The sequence below is a fragment of the Chrysemys picta genome, chromosome 7 (genome assembly GCF_011386835.1).
Source record: "Chrysemys picta bellii isolate R12L10 chromosome 7, ASM1138683v2, whole genome shotgun sequence".
NCBI lineage: Eukaryota > Metazoa > Chordata > Testudines > Emydidae > Chrysemys > Chrysemys picta.
In genome coordinates, this window is record NC_088797.1 from 29,913,790 (window position 1) to 29,939,521 (window position 25,732).

At 50.4% G+C, this 25,732-nt stretch overlaps 1 protein-coding gene across 8 annotated transcripts in view; it reads right to left on the reverse strand.

The window, feature by feature from the left end:
• PC (pyruvate carboxylase) overlaps positions 1–25,732 on the reverse strand; it is a 245,306-nt gene that overhangs the window by 179,689 nt on the left and 39,885 nt on the right. For 7 of the 8 annotated variants that reach the window (XM_065552955.1, XM_065552958.1, XM_065552954.1 and 4 more), the window contains exon 2: positions 20,622–20,726. The gene's annotated coding sequence lies outside the window, so the exon portion shown is untranslated. Of the gene's footprint in view, positions 1–4,433; positions 5,501–20,621; positions 20,727–25,732 lie in introns of all 8 variants that reach the window. The other variant, XM_024100272.3, reaches the window with a different exon arrangement.

A 25,732-nucleotide genomic window follows, 5' to 3' on the forward strand; every position in this document is an offset into this window, starting at 1 on the left:
GGCAGGGACAACTGTGAACATGACCATCCACAAGGTGCTGCCAAAGGAAATTAAGCTCTGGCCTGGGTTCTGTCAGCCCAGGTGATCAGAATGCTCCCTTCCAGCCTTGAAATGTGTGAATCTGTAATTTAGGGAGACAGACCTGTCCTCGCTTACAGACAACCCCCGAACCTAAAGCAAATACTCACCAGCAACCACACATCACTGAACAAAACCACTAACCCAGGAACCTATCCTTGTAACAAACCCCGATGCCAACTCTGTCCACATATCTATTCCAGTGACATCATCATAGGACCTAATCACATCAGCCATACCATCAGGGGCTCGTTCACCTGCACATCTACCAATGTGATATATGCCATCATGTGCCAGCAATGCCCCTCTGCCATGTACATTGGCCAAACCGGACAGTCTCTACGCAAAAGAATTAATGGACACAAATCTGACATCAGGAATCAAAATACTCAAAAACCAGTGGGAGAACACTTTAACCTGTCTGGTCATTCAGTGACAGACCTGCGGGTGGCTATATTACAACAGAAAAACTTCAAAAACAGACTCCAACGAGAAACTGCTGAGCTAGAATTGATATGCAAACTAGACACAATCAACTCCGGTTTGAATAAAGACTGGGAATGGCTGAGCCATTACAAACATTGAATCTATCTCCCCTTGTAAGTATTCTCACACTTGTTATCTAACTGTCTGTACTGAGCTAGCTTGATTATCACTTCAAAAGTTTGTTTTCTCTTAATTAATTGGCCTCTCAGAGGTGGTAAGACAACTCCCACCTGTTTATGCTCTCTGTCTGTGTGTATATATATCTCCTCAATATATGTTCCATTCTATATGCATCCGAAGAAGTGGGCTGTAGTCCACGAAAGCTTATGCTCTAATAAATTTGTTAGTCTCTAAGGTGCCACAAGTCCTCCTGTTCTTCTTTTTGCGGATACAGACTAACACGGCTGCTACTCTGTAATTTAGGGAAAATTACTTTCCTTCTAATCTGCTGACAATAGAAGGCAATAGATTCAGACAATGAGAGTGTGGCAGCTGTGTGCCCCTAAATAACTTCCACAGTTATTGTGATCAATTGCTATCACCTGAGGTTGGCCCTATTATTTCTACTTTAGGCTCTGACTGAGATGGGGTCCCCTTTGTGTTGGCATAACACAGGCCCCAGCTGAGATCAGGGCTGCGTTGTGCCAAGCGCTGCACAGACCCTGACTGAGCCTGGGACCCCCGTGCCCCGTTGTTCTGCATGAGTACACAGTGAGACACAGTCTCTGCCCTCACAAGCTAAAGAAACAAAGTGTGGGAGGGGAAACTGAGGCACAGAAAGGGGAAGGCACTTGCCCAAGCTGACCCCAGAATCCCATGTCTCAGGACAGACAAGAAGTTGGGGCGAGGGGAACAGAGGCACCAAGAAGGGAAAGGACTTGCCCAGGGTCCCTCTGGGGCACCCGGCTTTGGCTATTGTCGGAAGACAGGATACTGGGCAAGATGGACCTTTGGTCTGACCCAGTATGGCCGTTCTTATGTAGGGTCAGTAGAGCTGGGATCAGAACCCCCAAGTCCTGAATTCACTGGATCATACTGTTTCCCAAGTTGTGTTGCTTCCCCCTAGTGGCCACATGGCTTAAGCGCTTCATTCTCAGGGGTGGAACAGATTTGATCATGTCATATTAAAAAGCTGGGCACTGTGGGAGGTTCTCCCTAAGGTTTGCCATGAGTCACTGATGGTTCTCTAAGTTGATCATAAATAAGCCACGGAGCTATTTGTACTAGGCACTCACCGATAAAGAAGCCATGTGGCCACACAGCAAACAGAGGCACAAGGCATGTTGTACAAGCTTCACTGAATCACTTCGTTTATAGCTATCAGAAGCCAAAATACACACAGATTTGAAAGGAAGGGATTGTGGTTAAGTGCCTAGCATGGTGGGGCCCCGCAATCTTGACCAGGGCCCAGGCAGCACCTAGCATGACAGGGGGCATGGTCCATGACTGGGGTTCCTAGACTCTAGTGGAATACAAATAATTATTAGTATTTTAGAAAGCGTGACATGGTGCCCAGTGGCCTAGGGACCCTGATCACCTAAGTACAGCCCTGTCTCAGATGTTTTATAAGCCACTTGAAATAAAACCTTGTACCCATGCTGGATTGGTGGGGGTGGTGGGATGGGAAGGGGGTTTTACCTTTATACTGATTCTCCTGTAGTCACTAGTATGCTGCCACACCCTGGAACAGTATTAATCTCAAACCAGCTCTGCAGCTAATTCCTTTATATTGCTGCATTAGGAGGCAGGAGACCTGCTACATTCCTGACACGCCTGTTGTGTGGCACAAATAAAAGGTTGATCCTTGCACAACAGTCAATATCCCAGGCCCTGCACAAAAGGCCGCATGGTCTAGTGGATGGGGCACTGAGCTGGAAGCCTGGACACCTGGGTTCTGTTCCCAGCTCTTTGCTACTGGCCTTAGGCAAATACCTTCAGTCCACAGGTTCACCCGTTGTCTATTCACATCGTTTTTTTCTTCTGGCCAGAGACTGGCTCTCTCTGTGCAGCACCTGGCACAAAGTGGCCCCAGTCTTGGTTAATGGCCTCTAGGCACCACTGGAATACAAATTAGTAACAGTTCCCATGCTGTATGTATTCAAATGGGTGCCTCCAAAGATGCATTGCTACAGCCTGTGTTGCAGTGCTAGCCCCCCTCCACCCCCCCATGCTGTTGAAAATGCTGCTGACAGCTCTGTACCCTGTATAAAAGATGGCCACTAGTAAACACAGCAGCTTGTGGCACAAGGCATTAGCTTCAGAAACACAAGAGTAGATGTAATTGGTCGTTATTTGTATTACAGTACTATACAGAGGCCCTGACCGAGACCAGCCCCTCCATTGTGCCAGGCGCTGCACAAACTGAGACCAGAGTAAGCCATCCCGGAACAAGGCATTATGTCTCCTGCAATCTGCAAGGCCCAAACCAAAACAGAACTTGAACTCAAGCATGAATTGTTAGTACAGAAATGTGTTCTCATCTTGTTAGGGACTAAGGTCCTGTCTACCTTGTGGGAACTACCATGGCCTAGCTATGCTGCCATGGACTTTTCACACTCGGGAGCACTGTAGCTATGTCGACCTAAGTTTTAAGCATACACAAGGTCTTTAGCGTTTCTGGGAAACAGCCCACACCGAATTCCTGCATGGCTGCAGGGGGTTTATATCCTATCACTGGGTGATTTGGTGAGAATTAGAGATGGGGGTGGAGCCATCAAGCACTTGATAGGGTTGTGCAAATGTAGCTATATAGAGACACTGTGGGGAGAGGGGGCAATCTCCTCCCCCGCCACCTGTTGAGGTAGGTACCATTCTCCCCCTTATACAGATGGGAAAACAGAGGTAGGGAGAGATAAAATGACCTGCCCACAGCCTGTGGCAGAGCAGGGAATTGAAAGAACCCAGGTCTCCTAGGTCAACACCCTAACCCAGGGCCAGCTTTAAGCCGATTCGGCCGATTCCCCGGAATGGGGGCCCGCGCCTAAGAGGGCCCCGCAACGTCCGGGGCTACTGGCAGAGCGGGAAAAAAAAAAGCCGCGTCCTGCTTCTCCCCCCTCCCTCCAGCGCTTGTGCCGCCATACAGCTGATCAGCGCAAGCCTGGGAGGGAGGGATGAGGAGGAGGAGGAATGCGGTGTGCTTGGGGAAGACGCGGGGCCAGGGTGGGGTTTGGGGAGGGATCCAATGGGGCAGGGAGGGTGCGGAGTCGGGGTGGGGCCAGGGCGGAGTTGGGGCGGGGTAGGCCGCGAGACAATTCGCGTCCCGACGTGGGGCCCCGCACCTGCTAAAGCCGGCCCTGCCCTAACCATTGCACCATCCTTCCTCTCCTCAGAACAGATACACCAAGCGAGCGTGCAGCCAGCCAGGAATAGAACCCAGGAGTCCTGGACTTCAGTCACCAGGCTCAAGTGGCTTTTGTGGATCCATTTGAGACAGATTCTTGTTCTGCTTTTGTCCGCTGGACAAAAGAGCCCTCTGCTATCAGAAATCTCTTCCTTGCAGGGGTACTTATAGACCAGGATCAAACCACCTCTTAGCTTTGTCTTGGATAAGCTAAATAAACTGTGCTTCTTTAGTCTCTGAGCTATTATTGTGCAATAGCTATGCAGGTCAATTTCCCCATGTAGACAAGTCCTCACTCTGTTTTCCAGACCATGAATCATTCTTGTGGCTCTTCACAGCCTCCCCAATATTCTACAAAATGTCTCTTAGTCTAGTCAAGACAAGGTCTTGTTGATGCATATTTACGGGCCGCTTGTGGGCGAGACAGGTCACGTTTTGCATGTTGCGAAGGCCCAAACGTCTCCAAAGGAAATCAAAGTGTGCTAAGTTCCACACAGCAACCCTCACACCCACCACAGATGCCTCTTACCTCTGCCAAGGCTGCAAGTTGACCCCCCAACAGCTGAGTTGAACCCGTCTCAGTGTGAGAGACCAAACGCAATCCGCCTGTGGCTCAGAGGTGCACCAAACTGGTAGGCTGCACAGTGGCTAGCCTATTACCTGCCTCCTAGGTAATCCCCTCTCAATGGAGCTGCTTGGAGGCTGTTTGCAGGAATTCCAGGGCTAATGATTTGCAAGTTTTAAGCAGGGGGCTGAAGAGGCCACTGGAGCAGTGAAGGACACCCAAAGATTGCATCAGGCTAGAGGAAGTGCCAAGTCAACCTAGCTACAAGGAAACTATACGAAGGGGAGTTCCAACCAATTGTGTGAATTTAAAGCAGATTAACTACTCCGGATTAGCTCCCTGCGTGGACTGCTCTTACTCTGAATTAGTTTAAACAACTCCCAGTGACTAATGAATCAGTCTGATACAGCAGCCCCTCCCTGTAGCAATGACAGCAGGAACTCTACACTGCAGCTGAGAGAGTGGTTCCCAGAGCAGGTAGAGCTACCGGTGCTAATTCTACTCAAGATAACACACTACAAGGAGCAGCATGGCCGGGGCAGCACAGGCAGCGGCCTGGGCTAGCCGCCCAAGTACAAATCGCCCAACCCCTTGGGTACCTACTTGGGTGGCTAACCTGAGCTGCCGCCCACGGCCACATGGCTACTTTTAGCACAGCTAGTACATGACTGTCTACCCACGCCCGGAAGCACACTCCCAGCCACAGCGTACACAAATACATTTGTTAGTCTCTAAGGTGCCACAAGTACTCCTGTTCTTTTTACAAACTCTCAGTGAGTCAGGACACACTGACATTAATTCACTTCGTTACAAGCGAATAGTTACCTTTATCTCCCGTTGACAGATTGTATTTTTCAATCATGGCTGATTACACCTAGCAGGTCACTCACTGTATTTTTCTAACATCTGCCTCTTTTTTTTTTCCCCCTCTTCTTTTCTATTCCTCCTGCTTCTGTGAAGGCTCTCTAGAAGGATCCCTCTCCCTGCCACTCGTCTCCTCTAGACCTCTCTCTTTCTATCCATCTTCGTTCCTACAATAGAAAGACATAATGATTGTTTTGTAATTTCATTTAACAGGTGGTTGGTATGACCCATTTGTATTCCCTTCCCGTCTGCATTACTACAACTGATCAGAAAAAAACAATGACATTTTCCCCTCAAGGAACTTCAGACAAGAAAGTCTTCACATTGCTTCTGGCCTTAGAATCTGTGAAACTACCATTAGGTCAACCACTCTGACCTCCTGCATACCACAGGCCATTTATTTTCACCCTGATACCCCTGGGGGCCAGGGAAATCTGGCTATCTACATGAAGTTCCGAACCAATTCAAAATAAATATTTGTGTGTCAACTCCCATTTTCATTTGTATTTAAAAAGACCACCATTATTTAGAAATTTGGCCACCCTTTTCAGCATACTCTGAGGAGGACAACAAGGAGTCTTAAAGACTAACAGGTTTATTTGGGCATAAACTTTCGTGGGTAAAAACCTCACTTCTTCAGATGAGGACTTCTGAGGAGGACGACTGCACCCCAGCCATCAAGCCAGAATCTTTGGCCAGGTTCTTTGATTATTACCCAGATCCATAATAAGTAATGTATGATGTAACATGTTCATGCTGAATTGTAACTTTGCTTTAATAAAAAGTTATGCAGACCAACATTTTAAGTCAACATGAAAAAAATCTTGTTTCTAGTCACCATTTTGATGACAGCATCATTTCATTTTTGGGGAGGTTTAGGCAAAAAACAAAACATTTTAAGTGAAAATTATTTTCTCTACTTGACATTTTAACCAGATAGCGTCATTTTGTCTTGGGAGGATTTTTAATGGAAAAATAAGATGACATTTTAAGTCAAAATTTGTGCTATAAATCATTTTGTTTGAGTTGTTGCTGCTGGGTTTTTAGTTTTTTGGGGGTTGTTTGTTTGTTTGTTGGTGTTTTGGTTTCAACCATAATGACATTTTCCATCAAAAAACTTGTTTCTAATCAACATTTCGATTAAAGTGTCATTTCAAGGGTTTGTGATTTTTAAAAACAAACACGCCTACATGGAATTTAAGTCAAAACAAAATAACAATTCTCATTTCAACTGAAGTGTAACATTTTCATTTTCTTTTAATTAACGTTTTTAAAAAACAAACAGATTTTAAGGCAAAATTAATGTTTTTCTTTTCAAACCTGGACTTGTTTGGTTTCCCCTGCGGGGAATTTCATTTCATTTCTCATTCAAATTGACATTTCCCGTGGAAAGCATCCAGTTTCGATTGTTCAGCAAAAAAGCTTTCCACAGGAAAAAATTCGGATTAATTTTCTTTCTGGCTGCTGGTAATGCAGCGTGATTCTTTGTCTCCCTCTAGTGGCCAAAGTATGTATAGAGGTTAGAGCCTCTGAGCTAATGAACCTGGTTCTTTGACTACGTGGCTCTTAACTGTTTCCAGACTGCAAGTCCTTTTTTCCATGCCAGGGGCCCATCCAACCAGGACTCTCTCCTTTTAGAGGGCACAACCCACAGGTATCGAATCTATACTTTAAAATCCAACTCATGCTTGAAGATCCAGTGGTCTCAGATTCACTCAACCAGAGGCATTGTTACAATGGGTTCTTTCTTTCTTCTGTGTAACCATCACCCCCAGAGACCTGGCAGCCCCCCTCCCTCGTCACTTTCAGTGGGTTTGTACACTGTTTGGCCCTGTAATAGGAAGTTGGTGAACTATTCTGATGCAGGAGCTAGAATAGACTCCAGCTCACCGTACCACAGCTGAATGGTGCAGAGAAACTTCAGTGCTCAGACCAGCACAGCGGACACCAATGCATCCTTTCACACCATTTTCAAGAGCAGACTGTCCCTTTAAATTCACAGCAGTTGTAACTTGGGTTCCTCATGCTCCCATTCTCCTCTAGGGGCTAGGCTCCCTGGCCAGACTACCACCGCCACCCCCATGATGCCCCATGGCCAGGGATTCCCATGATGTACTGCCTCCCCTCTCCAAGAGGGGGAACCATGGTACATCATGGGAGATGTAGTCTGACCAGAGTGCTCAGCTTATAGAGGAGAACTGGAACATGAGACACGTGAACTACAGCTCCCATGAGGCACCATGGCAGTATTTCAATAGAGATTTTCAGTCTTAGAATTTTCACACCAAAAAAAAAAAAAAAAAAAAAAAAAAAAAAGGAGAATTTCCCACAGGACCACCATCCCCCTTGCCAATTTTCTAGTCTCTGCACTGGCTAAAGGTACTGGCATGCATTAGGAGCACTGGATCAAGCTAAGCCTGGCTCTGCTGAGCTTAGAACGGCATGGGAAAGGACCCAGTTACCCTAGTGAGAGCACAAGTTGCACTGCTGGATGGCTGTATTAAATGGGCAGAGCTTTTCTGCCCTGTAAACTGGGTGAGGAGTCACTAATCTACCCCTGGGCTCTGAGCACTGAAGAAAATTAAAGGGGGCTAACTTTTGACCTTTGCCGAGTGGGTCAAACACAGCGGGTGGCTTGAACCTGATCTCTCGCTGTTTGCTGTTGCCAAGATTCCCTGCTGGCCAGACTCTTTCACCAAGCTATTGTCTGCAACTGAACCAGAGCAGGGGAGAGGCAGTGAGCAGGCACTACATCAGGGCCGGCTCTAAGCACCAGCAAACCAAGCACGTGCTTGAGGCGGCACATTTTCAAGGGCGGCATTCTGGCTGTCTTTTTTTTTTCCCCTTCGGGCAGCAAAAGCCAAGAGCCAGCCCTGGCAGCAGCAGCGCGTTGTGCGCGGAGGGCGCCCTGAGGCCGCTGCGGTTCGCGCTGTGGGGGAGCAGCGCCGCACCTTGTGGCTGGGCCGGGCAGGCTCCTAGCGGGGACACTTGGGCTGGGGGCCGCCCCTCGTGGCACACGGAGCCACCTCTCGCAGCACATGGAGCTGCCTGCAGATGCCGCAGGGCGACCGCCCCCCAGGGCCACAGCTGGGGCTGGGCGAAGCGGCCCGAGCCGCCCAGGGACTGCGGCAGGGCGGCCAGAAGCAGCAGCAGCAGGGCCATAGAGGGCGGGGCACTGTCGGGCGGGGCCTGCGTCCTGCTCTCCGGGGCTCCGCTGCCTCTGGGGCTACCCTGCCCTGGCTCCTCATCCCCCTGCCAGGGCGGTCACCCGGCTCTGCCCTCTCCGGTCCCGGCTGGTCCTGGAGGTGGAGCCCTGGATGGAGGGACCCTGGGCTGAGGCGCGGCCCGGGAGCCCCGCTGCTTATCCCGACCCTGCCAGCGCCGGACCAGCTGGAGGTGAGGGGGGAGCGGGTGGAGTCAGCCCTGGTGGGGGAGAGCCCAGGGCTGGGGCGGCACAGGGTGTGGGTGAGAGCCCAGGGGTGGTGGTGGTGGGGGGGGGGGGCGCCAAAATTTTTTTTGCTTGGGGCGGCAAAAAAACTAGAGCCGGCCCTGCACTCAATTTTTTGCTAGCTAAAATCCTAGTACTAAACATTTTTCTATCTCAGATACTTATATAAGGGTCCCTCAGCTAAGCCCACTGTAATTTTACACATGCTCCCCCTCCCCCCCAACCCCCCCTCGTGAGGCAGGGAAGTGTTGTTATCCCATTTTTACACATGGCAAAACCAAGGCACAGAAAGATTATGGGCTTGTCTACACCACAAATGCTTTACCAGTGGCATGGAGGCACCTGGCCAGTGCTCTGGAACTACTCCATACGAAACCAGTCAGGACTCTGGGGAGCCTCCTCTCTCTGAGCACATTGTCACCAGGGCAAGAAGCTTACACAGCTTCGACCTTCCTGGGTCTGACCTCGGAGCATTCAGCATTCCCTTCCGCCCAGTGTGCTTCCCGCAGCGAGTCTGCCCAGGCGGGGCTCCTGGGGAAGCTAGATGGTCCTGCACCCCAACTCAGCAGTGATTCTCAGCCAGCATGTAGAACAGGAGGGTTTATTAGTTGACAGGAACACAGCATAGAACAGAGCTTGACTATCACAGAAATCAGTGACTTTCAGTCAAGTCCATCTTGGGGAGTCCTGGGCCAGACAGTCTGGACTCCCCCTTTTTCAGTCCCCCAAGCAGACTGCCAGCTTCCAGCAATTGGACCTCCGACACAGCCCTTGCTCCTCCTCCTCCTCTTTGTCCTGCTTCCCAGGCAAAAGGTGTCACCTGGTCACACCCCATCTTGGGTCTCAGGTTACAATGGGCCCTGCCATAGCATATGTGCAGCCTCACCTGCCCCAAGGGCCTCCGCAAAAATCACACACCCAATTCCCACCACTGAAATATTGGTGCAGTACACAAGGAAACAAAGGAACACACAGTATTAGTATAGGACAATAAGACTCACATGCAACATAACAAGATGAATAAAACCCCACTTCATCACAACCAGCATAGTTACTCCAGGATCGCTATGCCAGCAAAGCCCCATCGTGGAGATGCAGCGTAAGCCGACAGGAGTTCTTCCCGCACAGTAACACCACCTCCCTGGACATTACGTACGCCAACAGAGGCCCTCTTCCGTCAGTATAGTTGGGTCTGCTTCGGAGGGTTTGCCGGCCTAGCTATGTTGGCTAAGAGGGCGATCTTTTCACACTCCTAGCTGACATAACTATGCCAACAAAGCTTTGTAGCATAGACTAAGCCCAAGTGACTTGCCCACACACAAAAGCTGGACCTCTGTACCGGTACAGTTAAACTAGTACAATCCTCCAGCTCCAGTGTGGGGACTCAGTTTACCAATATGAAAGTGCTTATAACGGTACAGCTCACATCAGTATGGGAAGGGAAGAAAGCCACCTTTATACCACTCTCTGGAGTCCACAGTTGTGGGGGAGGTGTTAATATTAGGGATGTTAAACGGTTAACCAGTCAACTGGTAAGCGTTAGGCTTACCGTTAACTAACCTTAACAGTTAACCCCCTGCACGCCGGCCAGAGGGACCCCAGCCCTGGCCACCCTGCGCCAGCTGGAGCGACCTCGGTTAACCGGCTAAACGATAAAATTATATCATTTAAACAGTTAACTTTTTAAACGATATTTACATCCCTAGTTAATATTGCTTTGCCTAGAGACTGATGCAGAGGTGAGCCTGCAGCATCACTGAGAGAGGTGTGAACTACCCCATTCATCTCTGGGACCCAGGAGCAACAGTCAGCGACTATAAAGCCAGAAGAGACCACTATGATCATCTAGTCCGACCTCTTATATAAACACAGGCCATAGGAATTCCTGGAATTCACAGCGGGTTGAATTAGAGCAGATCTTTTAGAAAAACATCCAGTCTTGATTTTAAAATTGCTAGGGATGGTGAATCCACCACAGCTCTTGGTAAATTGTGCCATTGGTTAGTTACCCTCGTTGTAACGCAGAGATGAGCCTACAGAGAACCAGAGCAATAGCTTGGAGAGGTAAGAACTGGCCCATTCGTCTCAGTGAAAGGTCAGCTCAGCTGCTCAGTGACCACTGGCTCTGCACAGTCAAACAAGCTGCTACGTTCCACCCCAGAAACAGCTGCATGTCAGCAGCGGCTAAAGCAATGGCCGTACAGCTTGTATTCCAGTTACACATTCCCAAAGTGCCCAGGGGAATTCAAGCAAGACGAAAGGAAGTTTAGGAGATACACAGTTGTTATTGTAATAAGAAGCTTGTAAACTCCCACTGGGCACGTTGGAAGTGCTGTAGATGGAAGAAAATTAGGTGAGTGGCTAAACCGTATCTACAGTTTTCTTTTCAACCTCATTTCCTTTGTTTCTTCAAAAAGCCTGTTTACTGAGCAGTTTTACGCTGCAAAGGGACACTAAAGGGGCCATTGTGTGCTGTATATTTATTGTCTCTGACTACAGCCAATTTGCTCAGTCTGCAAATAAAAAAAAAGATCAGCCCCAACTGCTAGCTCTGCAAATTTAGCTCAAACGCCGAACAATCCTGCATGAAGTCCTGGGATCTAGTCCCAAGACGTGAGACCTGGCTTCTGTGCCTGATTCGGTCACTGACCTGTGAGTCTGGGCAGGCCCTTTCCCCTCGCTGTGCCTCGGGTTCCCCGCCATGTCTACTTAGATTATAATCTTGTTGGGGCAGGAACTGTCTCTCACGGTGTGTCTAGGTAATGCCCAGTGGGACATGGCTCTGAACTTGGTTGGGGATTTTATGTGCTACCATAATACTAGTACTAGAAGGAGACGTGTGGTCAAATAGTTAGAGCAGAAGGACAACAGGAAGTTAGAACTTTTGGGTTCTATTCCCACCTCTGGGAGTGTAGTCAAAACAGAGACTTCAAACCCAGGCTGCTAACTTCCAATCCACATATGTGTTTAGAAAGCATGGTAAGTCCTGGATAAACACAGACTCCCTTTGTGACCATGGTCATGTCACTTCACTCCATGCCTCAGTTTCTCCTATCTGTAAAATGGGCCTATGTCCTGTGTCATTCCATATTCTTTATGAAAATATGTTTATGATATGAATATGACATAACTGAGGTATACTTTATGCAAGATGGCTCATGTAAAATATCATTGGAAAGGTTATGATTTACTGAATGCTATTATCTTATTTGTATGCATGTATCATTTCTATATCTGAAATTAGGAATATCGGCTATTTATCTGTAGTTCAAGACGCCCACTGCTAACACTTCAGGTCAGGAGCGCCGCCAGCTTTGGGCGGCAGAAGGTCCCGCCCCGAAATACCGCCCCCCCACAGAGGCGACGGAAGGTCCCGCCGTGGAAATACCGCCACAGTCGCTGCCCCACAAATTGCAGCGCCCTAGGCGACCGCCTAGGTCGCCTAATGGGTTGCGCCAGCCCTGCTTCAGGTACAACAATGGAAAAGCCAGCAGTGCTGATGGCCCATCAACAAGGACATTGGACTGCAAAAGAGCTTAATCTTCCTGTGAAGGTGTGAGTCAGCCTGTGAAGAATGGCTACAGGGGCCCTACAGAGGCATGTGAACATGTCACCTGATACTGGGACCCATCTTGAATTCTGTACTTTTCCATGAGAAGGTGGGTGTGTGTGTGTGAGAGAGACTAGGAAACAAAGGACTCCTGCTTTATGCAAATCCAGGTCAGCGGATCTCCCCTGCTACCCCACCCAAGATGGCTGCTGGAAACAGCTAAAACTGAATTGGGGGAAAAGAACTGGACCTGTCTGGCCTGTGAAGAAGATTATTAGAACCACATTTAGGGGAAGAACTTGCATGTAACCAGTTTCTTTAGTATATTAAGCTTAGTTTGCATGCTCTTTTTTATTTTCTTAATAATCTGCCTTGTTCTGTCTACTACCTCCTTAACTACTTAAAATACACCTGTGACAGTTAATAAATATATTTCTGGTTTACAATATAACCCAGTTTATGTGATTTCTAACTGGGGCGGTGAGGAGTTGTGCACATCCTCCTCCACATTGAGGGAAAGGCAAATTTCATATCATTTTGGGTTTGTACTCCAAGTGGGGGGTGGACATCTGGGTGCTGTGGCAAGTCCCTTAAGCTGAGCCTTCTCAGAGTGGATCTTGGTCTCCCTGTGCAGCTGGGTGTGGCCCTGCCTGTGTGTGTGGCTGGAAAAGGCTGGGTAGCCTAGCCCAGCAAGGACAGCTAAAAGGGGACCCAGGCTGGCAGAATAGTCCGACACAGTGGCGTCCCAGCCCACCAGGTGACACCCCCGGGGGTTCAACCCGTCACATGTCCAATGACACAGACGGGAATGTAGATCAACAGCACAACTCATTGGCTTGACACACAAATAACCGCAGTACCTAAGTCTCTGCCTGAGATCGAGGCCCCCGTTCACACCCTCACCGATATCACTCTGGGCACTGCAGAGACAGGCCCTGCCCTGAAGAGCTCACACTTTCTGTTGATAAGAACGAGCTACGTCAGTAGAAGGCACCTTTATACTGGAGTCACAGTATCTGCACAATGGAGGTTGGACCAATGCTGTTCAAGAGATACAGGATCTGTGGGTACAGCCACGCTCAGATGGAAGTGTTCATGTGTGGGGCATGGGATCATTTAACTGGTTCAAATACTTCTCGCAGCTAAAGGAATAAGAGCACAAAAACAGGCTAAAGCCCTAATCAGTACTTTGCAACAAAGATCTCATTATTCTAAAGCTCCCAGGTTTGTGCAGGGCTGCAGTATTAAAGGACTGAGCTGGAGCACAAGACTTCTCGCATCCTTTGAAAGCCAGATGAAAGTAGGAGAACGTTTGAAGTGTCAGATACGAGGCGCGGCCGGAACGCCACTGAATTTAAGCAGAATAAAGAGCTCTGCTGTAGGAATGACGTAAACGGAGCTCTGCTGCTCCCAGAAATATACGCAGTCCAATTCACGCTGCTATAGCGAGCCGCCTACCCAGCTGCCTCTGATCTGCTCTTTGTCGCAGGGCCCCAGGACAGAGCGTTCTGCTGCTTCTCTTTGGGGATTTCCCCATTTTTCAGAAAGCACCGAGCACTTGCTCTTGGAAAAACAGGCCCTTTTAAAGGAGGCTGAGGATGAGCAAAGCCCTGAGATTGAGAGACTCCAAAATCGCTAGTCATGCCTGAAAATCCTGCCCTCTCTCTCCAGGAGTTTAGCAGCAGCTTCCCATCAGTTCAGGTGGAAGCCTCACTGATCCCAGAACAAGGATGTCTGTCTATTATTAGCAGGATAGCAGCACCTAAGGCCCTGACCAAGATTGGGGCCCAGTTCCTCTAACCACTAAATACCACTTCTGTTCCAAGATCTGGAAGGGAAGTGGGGTCAAGTGGTTAGATCAGGGGCTAGGAGTCAGGACTCCTGGGTTCTATTCCCAGTTCTGAGATGAGTCGTCCGAACAGGAGTAACTAGGAGTCCAGGACTTCCAATAATTAGATTAAAAGCCCCTTGGGGCAGAGATCATCTTTGTGTTTTGTGTTCGAACAGACCCTACCACTGTGGGGGCCTGGTCTGTGACTAGGGCACATAGGCACCACAGGAATACAAATAATAAATAATAATAATAATGGGACTCCCAGGTTCTATTTAAAAGTCTGGGGGGTTAATGGGTTCTAGTGGTTAGCGCAGGGGACCTGAGGGTCCAGGACTCCTGGGTTCTATGCTTGGCTCTAGAAATAGAGTGGGGTCTAGTGGTTAGCGTTTGGGAGCTGAGAGTCAGGACTCCCACCTCTGACAGACAGTCAGAGAATTTGGACAGCAAAAGTCACTGCTCTGAGAATTGAGTGTAAAGCCCCTGCCCCATAATGCAAGGTAGTCAGAGACCTTTGACCAAGAGGAGCTAGAGAGGATGTTAGCGTGGGACAAGGCTTGCTCCTTCCTTGTGACTTTAAATCCCCCACCCCCACCCCCAGCTGCTCCTCTTTGTTGGGAAGCACTTAACCAATCACAGTTAATACGTCCCCAGTCAGCCTTCAAATTAATTTCTTGAATTAATTTAAAGAGTAAATGAAATGACTGTCCCCAGGCCATCCACGGGCTGGGATTCTGACCTGAGCTGCCGGGTTGAGCATGGGTGATACGTGAATGGGAGACCACGATTGCTTGTTCCTCTGGCACCGTGCTGTCCCCAATGTTCCAGGCAGTGCTAGAGGGCACTGTGCAGCCAGGAGGGGAGGGGTTCAGTAGGGAGCGCTCTCCCCTGAGACGGTGCTGATTGTCTAGGCTGTACTTTTAATCCCTCCCTCCACCCACCCCCCAGTAATTAAGCAAGATCAGCATTATAACCTCCTGCCCAGGGGTGACCTCGCCTAGTGTGGACACACCTTAGATCAGCAAAACTGAAATAAGGTATAGCAACAAAAGTGTCGCAGTGCTGGTATAATTGCATTTGGACTAGTGGCTTTTCCTGGCATAGCTCCACTGGTCACAAATCACCTCACCACACCCTCAGCCAGTAGGAACTGGAGGGACTCATGGGGAGGTTATGCAGGGACAAGGTGCTCCCCCCCCCCAATGTGTGGTTATGGGCTGTTCTAGCAGAAGTCTGTAGTGTAGACCTGGCCTACAACTACCAGTGCCTTGCCTCCACTCTGTTTTACAACAGGAAAGCGACCATGTGTTAGTCATCCCACAGTGAAGTTTTTTTTGTTTTTTTTTTAAATGCAGAGAAGACAAAGTCTAAGGCATTTAAGGGCATGTCTACACTACAAATCTAAGGGTATGTCTATACTTACCTCCGGATCCGGCGGTAAGCAATCGATCTTCTGGGTTTGATTTATCGCGTCTTGTCTAGATGCGATAAATCGATCCCGGAAGTGCTCGCCGTTGACGCCGGTACTCCTGCTCCGCGAGAGGAGTACACGGAGTCGACGGGGGAGCCTGCCTGCCGCGTCTGGACCCGCGGTAAGTTTGAACTAAGGTACTTCGACTTCAGCTATGTTAATGGCGGAGGGATAGCTCAGTGGTTTGAGCACTGGCCTGCTTAACCCAGGGTTGTGAGTGCAATCCTTGAGATGGCCACTTAGGGATCTGGGGCAAAAATCAGTACTTGGTCCTGCTAGTGAAGGCAGGGGGCTGGACTCAATGACCTTTCAAGGTCCCTTCCAGTTCTAGGAGATGGGATATCTCCATTAATTAAAATTCACGTAGCTGAAGTTGCGTGTCTTAGTTCGAAGTGGGGGGTTAGTGTGGACCAGGCCCAAGTCGATGTATATTAGGTCGACTTACAGCCACCGCAGTAATTACTGCGGTGGTGCATGTCCACACGACCCTCCTTCTGTCGTGGGTGCAGGTCCTCACCAGGAGCACTTCCACTGACCTAAGAGGGGCAGTGTGGGGAGCTGAGGGCCTGGTCTCTCAGCTCTGCTGGCAGCTCCCTGCCAGGAGCCTGGCTGCTCCAGAGGCTCCCAGCAGGTTCCCCCCATCCCTTCCCCGCCACTCCCCATTTCCCACCAGGAGCAGTGGAAAGCTGCCTGCAGCTTCTTCCGTTCCCCACAGGGAAGCTGCCCAGGGCTTTTCACCCTCAGGGAGCGGAGTCCAGCTGCCCCAAATTCTCCCCCCTCCCGCTGGTAGCCAGGCAACCGTGGCAATTTCACGGCTCACCCAGCTGTGAAATTGACACAGCTGCCTGGCTCCTGGCAGGGAGCAGGCTGCTCAAGCGTCTCACCCAGGCTCTCAGCTGGGAGCAGGGGCAAGCCACCCAGCTCTCCAGGGGAGCTGGGCTCTAGCTGCCCACTTTCTTGTTAATTTCACAGCTCCTGCCATGAAATTGACAAGATAGCCAATATAAGGGACACAGTGTCTACACAAACACGACACAGACACTGTCGCCCTAACTACACCATCACAAGCCTTCGTGGAGGTGGAGTCATCATGTCGAAGTCGTAGGGCGCTTACATGGGTGTGAGGAAGGCTGTAGTGTAGACACTGACATAATTAGGTTGACATAAGCTGCCTTATGTCGACCTAATTGTATAAGATAGGTGAGACTTAGGGCTGGCCTTCGTTCCTTCGCATGGCTGAGCTGCTGGAAATCTAAAAGCTGATGAAAGCTAACGGGCTGAAAAAGACCACAAGCGCATTTCCTTTTGATTCAACATCTGCTTCCATTGCCTGGAACAAACCAAATTTCCATGAAGGCTTAAAAGTCCAGGGGGATTTCCAGGAATCAGTGACTCTGAGGCCAATTAACCACTGGAGCAGCTTGCTAAGGGAGGTGGTGGAATTGTCTCACTATTTCCTTGTGCTCCCCTGTGGGTCCGCATGTTTCTGCTGTCTCTTGTAAGCCCCTTTGGGGCAGGGACTCTCTCTCATGGTGTCTCTGAACAGCACCCAGCACAATGGGGGCCTAGCTTGGCCAGGGTCCATGCAGCGCCTGGCACGATGGAGGCTCTCCAATCTGTTGAGTGCTGTGCAGTGCCCAGCCTGACAGGGGCCCCGATCTCACAAGAAAATTGGCATGGACGGGACCTTCTGGGTCATCAAGTCCAGGCCCTTGCTATTGCAACCGACCATGCCTCAATCAGAGTCTGTGGAGCACCAGCATAACAGGGCCCCCAGTTCATTGGTCCAGGCCTCCAAACACTACCCTAATGCAATAATGATTGCCTTTACCTCTCGGATTCTTCAAGGTGGTGTATTTTTCCCACTGACTCCAGACTCCTCCCACCTTCTCCCCAAGCCCTCTTCCCCGGCTGTCACTCTATGCTTCAAACTGCCTAATGCAGGCCCGATTCTGAGAGGCACTGCGTGCCATCAGCTGCTAGGGAAGTGATGGGAGGGGGTCTGGCAGTGACTTACAGGGTTCAAGCCCAAACCTCTGAGCATTCAGCTGTATGTTAGGATTTATCCTTTTAAATGCCACTTCATTTCCAATTGCTGCAACTGAAACGCCTTTTGTTCTGAGGGTTGGAAGGGTGTGTGTGTGTGTGTGTGTGTGTGTGTGTGTGTGTGTGTGTGTGTGTGGAGATACACTGGTTTACACAGCTGCAACATTCTTATCTTATTCAAGACAATCCACTCATAGCCCAGTATATTCTTCCAGCCTTTGTATCTCTGGCAGTCCATGGGGAGAGACACTAGCTTGGAGTGAAAACACAGGCATGAATCATACAGCTGCAGGAAATATCAGTTTAGAGATGAGTAGCCCCCAGAGTCCATTAATTGCACGTTCGTTAAACCAGCTAATTTAGGGAGGTTTCCAAATGTACTCATTACAAGGCAATGTGGGGCAATGGGTAGCCCCTGGTGCTGAGCACTACACAGATACCCCTACTCTGCAACTGAGATTGGGGAGTCCCCCTCCCCCCAACCATGCTAGGTGCCACACAGACCTATCCCTCTGACTGAGAGCAGGGGGAGCCCCTCCCCATCATGCTGGGTGCTACACAGACACATAATGAGACAGGCCTTACTTGCCCCCAAAGATCTTATAGTCTAAATAAAAGAGAGGGGAAACTGAGGCCCCAAGAGGGGTTGCCCAAGGTCAGTGTCAGAGACACTGCCAATAGAACCAAAAAGTGTCCATACTCCCAGTTCGGGGCCCTAGCTACTAGATCACACAGCCACCAAAGAGGAGTTTTGAGCTCTGATTTTAGGCTGCACGTGCGTGTAAGGAAATGACACCACCACTAACCATGCTCCATAAATCTACTTTACACGGAACGGAAGTGACACCAAACACTAACTCAAGCCTGGTGGAAAACATTAACTGACTCATTCCTGGTGCCATTTAATACAGGAATGAATGGCAAGCATCCATCGGTCCCCACTGGCACCAAATCACTAACCCCGCCCTTGGCATCTGTTTATGTGCTTAGATTCACACACGGACTCTCCATCACCGGGCTCTCTCTAGACTTGAATGTGCAGTTGTGCTGAAGAGTGTCATGATTTACTGGTGATAAACATGCATCACCCAGAGCTGTACAAATAAATGAGTTTTCAATTCATTGGTTAAACCAAAAAAAAAAAAATTGGTTTTGGGTTGGTCAGAAATGAAATTAAAAAAACAAACAAAAAAAAACTTTTTTGGAGAATGGAAAAAGAAGAAAAAAAGTCCAAAGCAAAATGTTTTGTTGAGTTTGAGGTGTTTTTTTGAAACACTTTTTTTTTTTAAACAAAACTGAAGAAAAAAATTGAAAGTCATTTTGAATGAAAAACAAAATCAAAACTTTTTTTTTTTTTTTAAATATATTTTCCAACTGAAACAATTTGGTTCGGCACAAATTCATGAAACATTTCAGTCAACAACAAACCTGCATTTTATGGTGAAAACAAGTTTCACCTGAAAAATTCCGTCCATCTCTATTAAACAGCACAACTGGAAATTCTAACGAGGACACTTCCAACGGCTTATTCCCAGGCTCCAACGAACATCATCTTGAAGCATAATGCAGACATGTGACAAAGGATTGTTCCCAGTCCTGTCCACAACGAACAGGACAACCCAAGATTTGTTATGAACACCTAGAGATTGTGGCACGGGAGTTAATTCACGTTAATTAATCTGATAATAATACCACCTAGCTCTTATCTAGCGCTTCTCTTCAATAGATCTCAAAGCACTTTAAAAAAAGAGGCCAGTATCATTACTGGTAGCTGAAAGCCCAGGCTGTCTCACAGGTGTAATTCAGGAAGTCATGTGGATAAAAAAAAAAAAAGGCCAAAAATGGCTGAGAACTTAAACATTGGCTGGTAACAGACCATGAATCCCAGCGATGATTGAACCTGGTGATATTCTGAACAAAGAGAGCTCTCAGCCAAGCTACTTCCATCGCTTCATGCTGACTCAAGACATTCTAGACTTCAGTGGCACACAGAGTGACAATCCTGGAATCTTATTTTGAAGATTCCCATTTTACAGATGAGGAAACAGTCACTGAGCAGGAAAGTGACTTACCAAAGGTCATCCAATAGGCTAGTGGCAGAACCAGAAAAGAACCCGATTCCCAGTCCAGTGCTCTATCCCCTATACTAGCCTACACTGCCTCTATACAGTCTACAAACTTGAAGCAGTACGGTCTAGTGGTTAAGGCACCAGAGTAGGAGGCAGGGACCTGCGGGATCTAGCTCCAGCTCTGCCACGGATCTACTGTGGGACCTTGGGTAAGACACATTCCTGCCTCGTGCCTCAGTTTCTCCTCCCAAGCTTTGCTTATTTAGAGAGTGTGATTTTGGGGGGGAACTGGGACTGTCTCTTGCAGTACCCAGCAGGATAGGGCTCCAATCTTTGTTGGGACCTTTAGGTGCTACCCTAAGGAGAAGGAGTTTGGTCTTGTGCCCAGTACCACATAGACCCATAGCAAGAGACAGCTCCTGCCCTGCAAAGCATACACTCTTAGAACCCAGGAGTCCTGAGTCCCAGACCAGTGCTGTATCCAGTAGGTCATATGCTCTCATTTGGTTTTGTAATTTGCCTGTCAAGTGAACTCTTTCTTTTTAACAGAGCCTCCGAGAGGGGGGGCAAGTGGGGCAATTTGCCCCAGGCCCCGCAGGGGCCCCCCACAAGAATATAGTATTCTATAGTATTGCAATTTTTTTTTATGGAAGGGGCCCCCCGAAATTGCTTTGCCCCAGGCCCCCTGAATCCTCTGGGCGGCGCTGCTTTTTAAGCAACATAAAAACCAAACCAGATTATTCAGAGAAGTGATTACTCTTCCCAGACCGCAGAGAGGGAATGTAACAGAGGAGCAAAGCTGAGCAGCCTTAGAAGTCAAACAAACATGTCCCTGTGAAGAGAGTTTTAGTAGGAAAAGCCAAAGAGACCTACGTTCAGGGAGCCTGCACCTCACTTCTAGCGCATTGGGATCGTGGGTGAGAAACAGGGCGCGGTCTCCGATCCGAGCTGGGTTTCCAGGAGGGGAAAGGCTTTATCCTGCAGAGACAAAAGAAGAAAGTTAAGGGAAGCAAAACAACAATAAAACGAGCCAGGGAGAGTTGTGCTGAGAATAGCACTTGGTGCAGAGTTGCAATTGCTGAGGGAATAGAAAACCCAGGGCTTCAAACCCACGGCTGGAAAAAAACCCTCCCGAGTCAGTGAGTCCAGTCCCTGCTGTCGCAGGCAGCCATGTCATAGGCTCCTGGTCAGAAACTTATCAATGTTTGCTTCTCTGCTCCTCCAGAATCTCCCTCCTCTTGTGGGGAGGAGGGATAGCTCAGGGGTTTGAGCATGGGCCTGAGTTCAATCCTTGAGGGGGGCGTTTAGGGATCTAGGGCAAAAATCTGTCTCTGAATTGGTCCTGCTTTGAGGAGGAGGTTGGACTAGATGACCTCCTGAGGTCCCTTCCAACCCTGACATTCTAGGATTCTCATTTCTAGCTGAAACTGATTCCTGGCCAGTTTATTCCCATTTGCTCTTGTGCTGATATGGTCCTTGAGCTTCAACAACTCTTCTCTCTCCCTGGGATTTGCACCTGGATGCATTTCTAGAGAGCAATCCGATCCCCTCTGAGCTTCAAGGGAGACAGACAGACATCAGCTCAAGTCATCACACCAAGTGGTTGGCTCATCTAGAGAGGATGAATCAGTGGTCAAGGTGTTAGCCTGCAGCCTGGGAGACCTGCTCCATGTAGGGCATTGGGCAAGTCACTTCAGCGCACACAGATCAGTATAACTATTCCAGTGAGAGCTGTTTCCCCTAGGGTTACCATACGTCCTCTTTTTCCCGGACATGTCCGGCTTTTCGGCAGTCAAACCCCCGTCCGGGGGGAATTGCCAAAAAGCCAAACATGTCCGGGAAAATGGCGGCTCTGTTTAAGAGCCGGGCTGCCTGAACGCTACCGGCTTCGGGCAGCCCCGTGCCTCCAGACCCTGCGCCGCCGGAGCCCGGGAGGGGAAGTGCCCGGCTGGGGGCGCAGGGTCTGGAGGCAAGGGGGCTGCCCGAAGCCGGTAGCGCTCGGGCAGCCCGGTTCTTAAACAGAGCCTCCAGCGGCTGCGGCTCTGTGTAACTGACACTATGTCAGTTACACACAGCCCCGGCGGCTGGACGCTCCAGCCGCCCCCGCTCTGTTTAAGAGCCGGGCTGCCCAAGCGCTACCGGCTTCGGGCAGCCCCCGTGCCTCCAGATCCTGCACCCCCAGCCGGGCACTTCCCGTCCCGGGCTCCGGCGGCGCAGGGTCTCCAGGCCCGGGGCTGCCCGAAGCCGGTAGCTCTGGGGCAGCCCGGCTCTTAAACAGAGCCTCCAGCGGCTGGGGCTCTGTGTAACTGACACTGTGTCAGTTACACACAGCCCCGGCGGCTGGAGGCTCCAGCCGTCCCCGCTCTATTTAAGAATCTGTCCCAGCCCTTGGTAAATTGTTTCAATGGTTAATAACTCTCACTGGTAAAAAAAATTATTTGCCTTATTTCAAGTCTGAATTGTCAAGCTGCAGCTTCCAGCTGCTGGATCTTACTAGACCTTTTCTACTAGATTGAAGGGCTTGGTATCAGCTCTAGCACTTTAAAATTTACACCCTCCCTTTTTCCAGCACATCACCCTGAATCGACAAACCCTGCACCAAAACAGGTGGACATAGATAAATGGCCAGCAGTTATGCCCGTATAAAGTTATGCCCGTATACACCAGTATAGCTGATTCTCCTTCCTACATGGGAATAGCGTTACCAGTATAAGCACTTTTATCCCAGTATAATTGCATCCGCATTAGGGGTCCTGTGAGGCGCCCAGATTAACAGGGCCCCCAATCTCAGTTGTAGCCTCTAGGCCACCACCACAATACAACTGAGCAGCACGCAGTCACATGGGAATGACGAACAAGGACCAGGCAGCCGATATTTCAGTATTGAACAAGACACGGCATCTGTTACAAAGCGCGGTATTCATGGAGGGAGGGGGGAAAGGTTGGAGTTGAAAAATGAATGAATCCTGACAGGAAGAGCAGGATTTAACTGAGCATCAGCTGGGGCCTTTTCTCGCAGCTGTCTCATTCACGGCGCTTGGGCTGAGGTACTTTGACAGCTAGAGACCGGATTGGCGTCAACCACATCAGACAAGCTGGCAGTCAGATGCAATAATTCAAGAGACACTCTAGTAGGCACCTTGAGTCTATGTGAAAGCAGCAAGCATCCACCGCTATGCCCACTAGGCTAACGATCATGGGAGTAATACTGGGACTGCCAGACTGGATCAGACAAGGGATCCATCTCATACTATTGTAGCAGCCGGCACAACAGGGGCCCTGATCTCAATAACGGGGTCTGTGCAGTGTCTGGCAGGATGGGGGCTCCCATCTTAGTCAGGGGATGGGGTCTGTGCCAGGTGCTGCAAAATGGAGTTCTGATCTCGGTGGGGTACTGTGCAGCACCGATCTATGAGCCCAGGCATAATCTGACTGAACTACATCTTCCATGATGCACCTTGGCCAGGGACTCAAGAGACATCGCCTCCTCAAAAAGAGGGGAGAAAGTGATGCATCATGGGAGATGTAGTCTGGACAGGGAGCACAGCCCACAAAAGAGAATGGGAGCATAAGACCCCCTCCCCCTCGCTGAACTACAAGTTTCATGAGACATCGCAGCACCATTTTGATTCAAAACATTTTGGGTTTAGCTACTGCACTGAAAAGCAGAATTTTTCTGCAGGATTGAAAGAAAACAAGCCCTATTTTCCGATGTGTCAGCAGATGTAAATTTAATGTAATCACACCTTGAAATCGTAGTCTGGTCATGCCTTAGTGACAAAAGGAGCCTCTGTTTAGCATGCTGGCTCAGCAATGCGAGGCCAAAGGCAGCTGAATTTCTTTCTGGCTTGTGTATGAGAATTGTTTGCTAAATTCCAGCTGTAGGCAAATTCTGCCTGCCTGTGCTACGGATAGGGTGACCAGATCAGAGAGAGAAAATATTGGGACGCCTGGGGGCGTGGAGGGGGAGAGAGCAAAAAAAAAAAAAAAAAAAAAAAAAGCAGTTTCGCGGCACATGGAGGGCCCGGGGCCGGGAGTGCAGCACAGAGACTGCTCCAGCCCTGCAGCGCGGAGCGGGCAGGGGCTGGGTGGGCAGCGCGGGGGTGGAGGATAGCCCCGCCAGGAAGGAGCCGCTGGAACACAGCCGAGAGCGGGAGGGAGAGGTACGGGGCTCCCTGCCAGCGGCGGCCTGCACGCCGCATGTGCCCGGGGCGGGGCAGGGCAGGAGGGGCGTCCTGCCAGGAAAGAGCCGCAGCCACTGGACCGCAGCACAGCCGAGAGCGGGAGGGAGAGGTGCGGGGCTCCCCGCCGGCGGCAGCATGCATGTCGCATATGCCCGGGGCGGGGGGCGCGTCCTGCCAGGAAGGAGCCGCAGCCGCTGGAGCGCAGCACAGCCAAAAGTGGGTGGGAGTGGTGCGGGGCTCCCCTGGAAGCAGTGGGGATTTGGGCCACGCTACCCACCCGGCCTCTGCCTGCTCCGCGCTGCCCCCGCCCAGACCCCACCGCGCTGCCCTGCGGGCTGCAGGGCTGGAGCAGCCTCTGCGCTCCCAGCCCCGGGCCCTCCATGTGCAGCGGCCCGGGGGCCAGGCACAAGCCCTCTGACGCGGCAGGGAGCTCAGAGCTGAGCCCCCCGTCTCCCTCCCTTGCCAGCCCCCCTTTGCCCGCCTGGTGCCCGGGTGCCAGAGCTGACTCAGTAGCTCCAGGATCCAGGCACCGCCGTCACCACCCCCACCCTCCAGGCTTGCACTGCCATGCACCTGCAAGCCTGGGAAGGAAGAGGAATGCTGGGTGGTTGGGGAAGAGGTGGGGCCAGGGCGGGGATTTGGGGAGGGAGCCAATGGGGGAAGGAGGGGGCGGGAGGTGAGAGTCCCTCCAGGAGGGCAACATTTCTTGTTTGTCCAGTGTCCCGACCAAACATCGGACGGGACGCGGGACAAAGAAGTAAATATCGGGACAGTCCCGATGAAATCAGGACGCCTTGTCACCCTAGCTACAGAGGAACCTAGTTTTACCCTCTGATCAAAGCAGTGGTGCGTTTACCCTCAAACTAAGCACATTTGCTCTGCAGTCCTGGAGAGACAAACACACACACACAGGGCCCTGCAGTGCTGGTTACTTAGGGCCTTGTCTACATTGGCAAGGTTCTGCACAGTAAAGCAGCTTTCTGCAGTGTAACTCCTGAGGTGTACATGCTGCCAAGTGACTTAGTGCACAGAAACTGCGCAGTTGCAGCACTGTAAAAAAACCACTCGGACGAGAGGCATACAGCTTTCTGCGGTGCCAGCGTAGACGCCCTGGTCGATTACAGTGCCGCGATTGGGCTCCGGGAGGTGTCCCACAATGCCTGTTCTCGCCTCTCTGGTCATCGGTTTGATCTCTACTGCCCTGCCCTCAGGTGACCAACTGTGAGCCCTACCCCTTAAATTCCTTGAGAATTTTGAAAGTCCCCTTCCTGTTTGGTCGGTGAGGCGTGCAGTGGTCTCAGCACATCTTTCCAGGTGACCATGCCTGCTCCACACACCAGGCAATCCCCCACTTGGAGCAACGCCGAGCTGCTGGACCTCATCGGCATTTGGGGAGAGGAAGCTGTCCAGTCCCAGCTGCACTCAAGCCATAGGAATTATGATACCTACGGACAGATTTCACGATGCATGCCAGAAAGGGACCATGATCGGGACACACTGCAGTGCAGGGCCAAAGTGAAGGAGCTGCAGAACGCCTACCACCAGGGCCGGCTTTAGGCCGATTCAGCCGATTCGGCTGAATTGGGCCCCGCGCCAAGAGGGCCCCGTGCTGCAGCTGTCCACCCCGTCCCCAGCTCACTTCCCCCTCCTCCCCTCCCCTGAACGCTCCGCCCCCACTCCCCTGCTTCCCGCGAATCTCTGATTCGCAGGAAGTCTGAAAAGAAGCAGGGGCAGGCCGGCAGCACAAGGTAAGCTGGGGTGGTGGGGGTGGGAGAAGGGCTCCGGGGAGGCGCGGCCCGT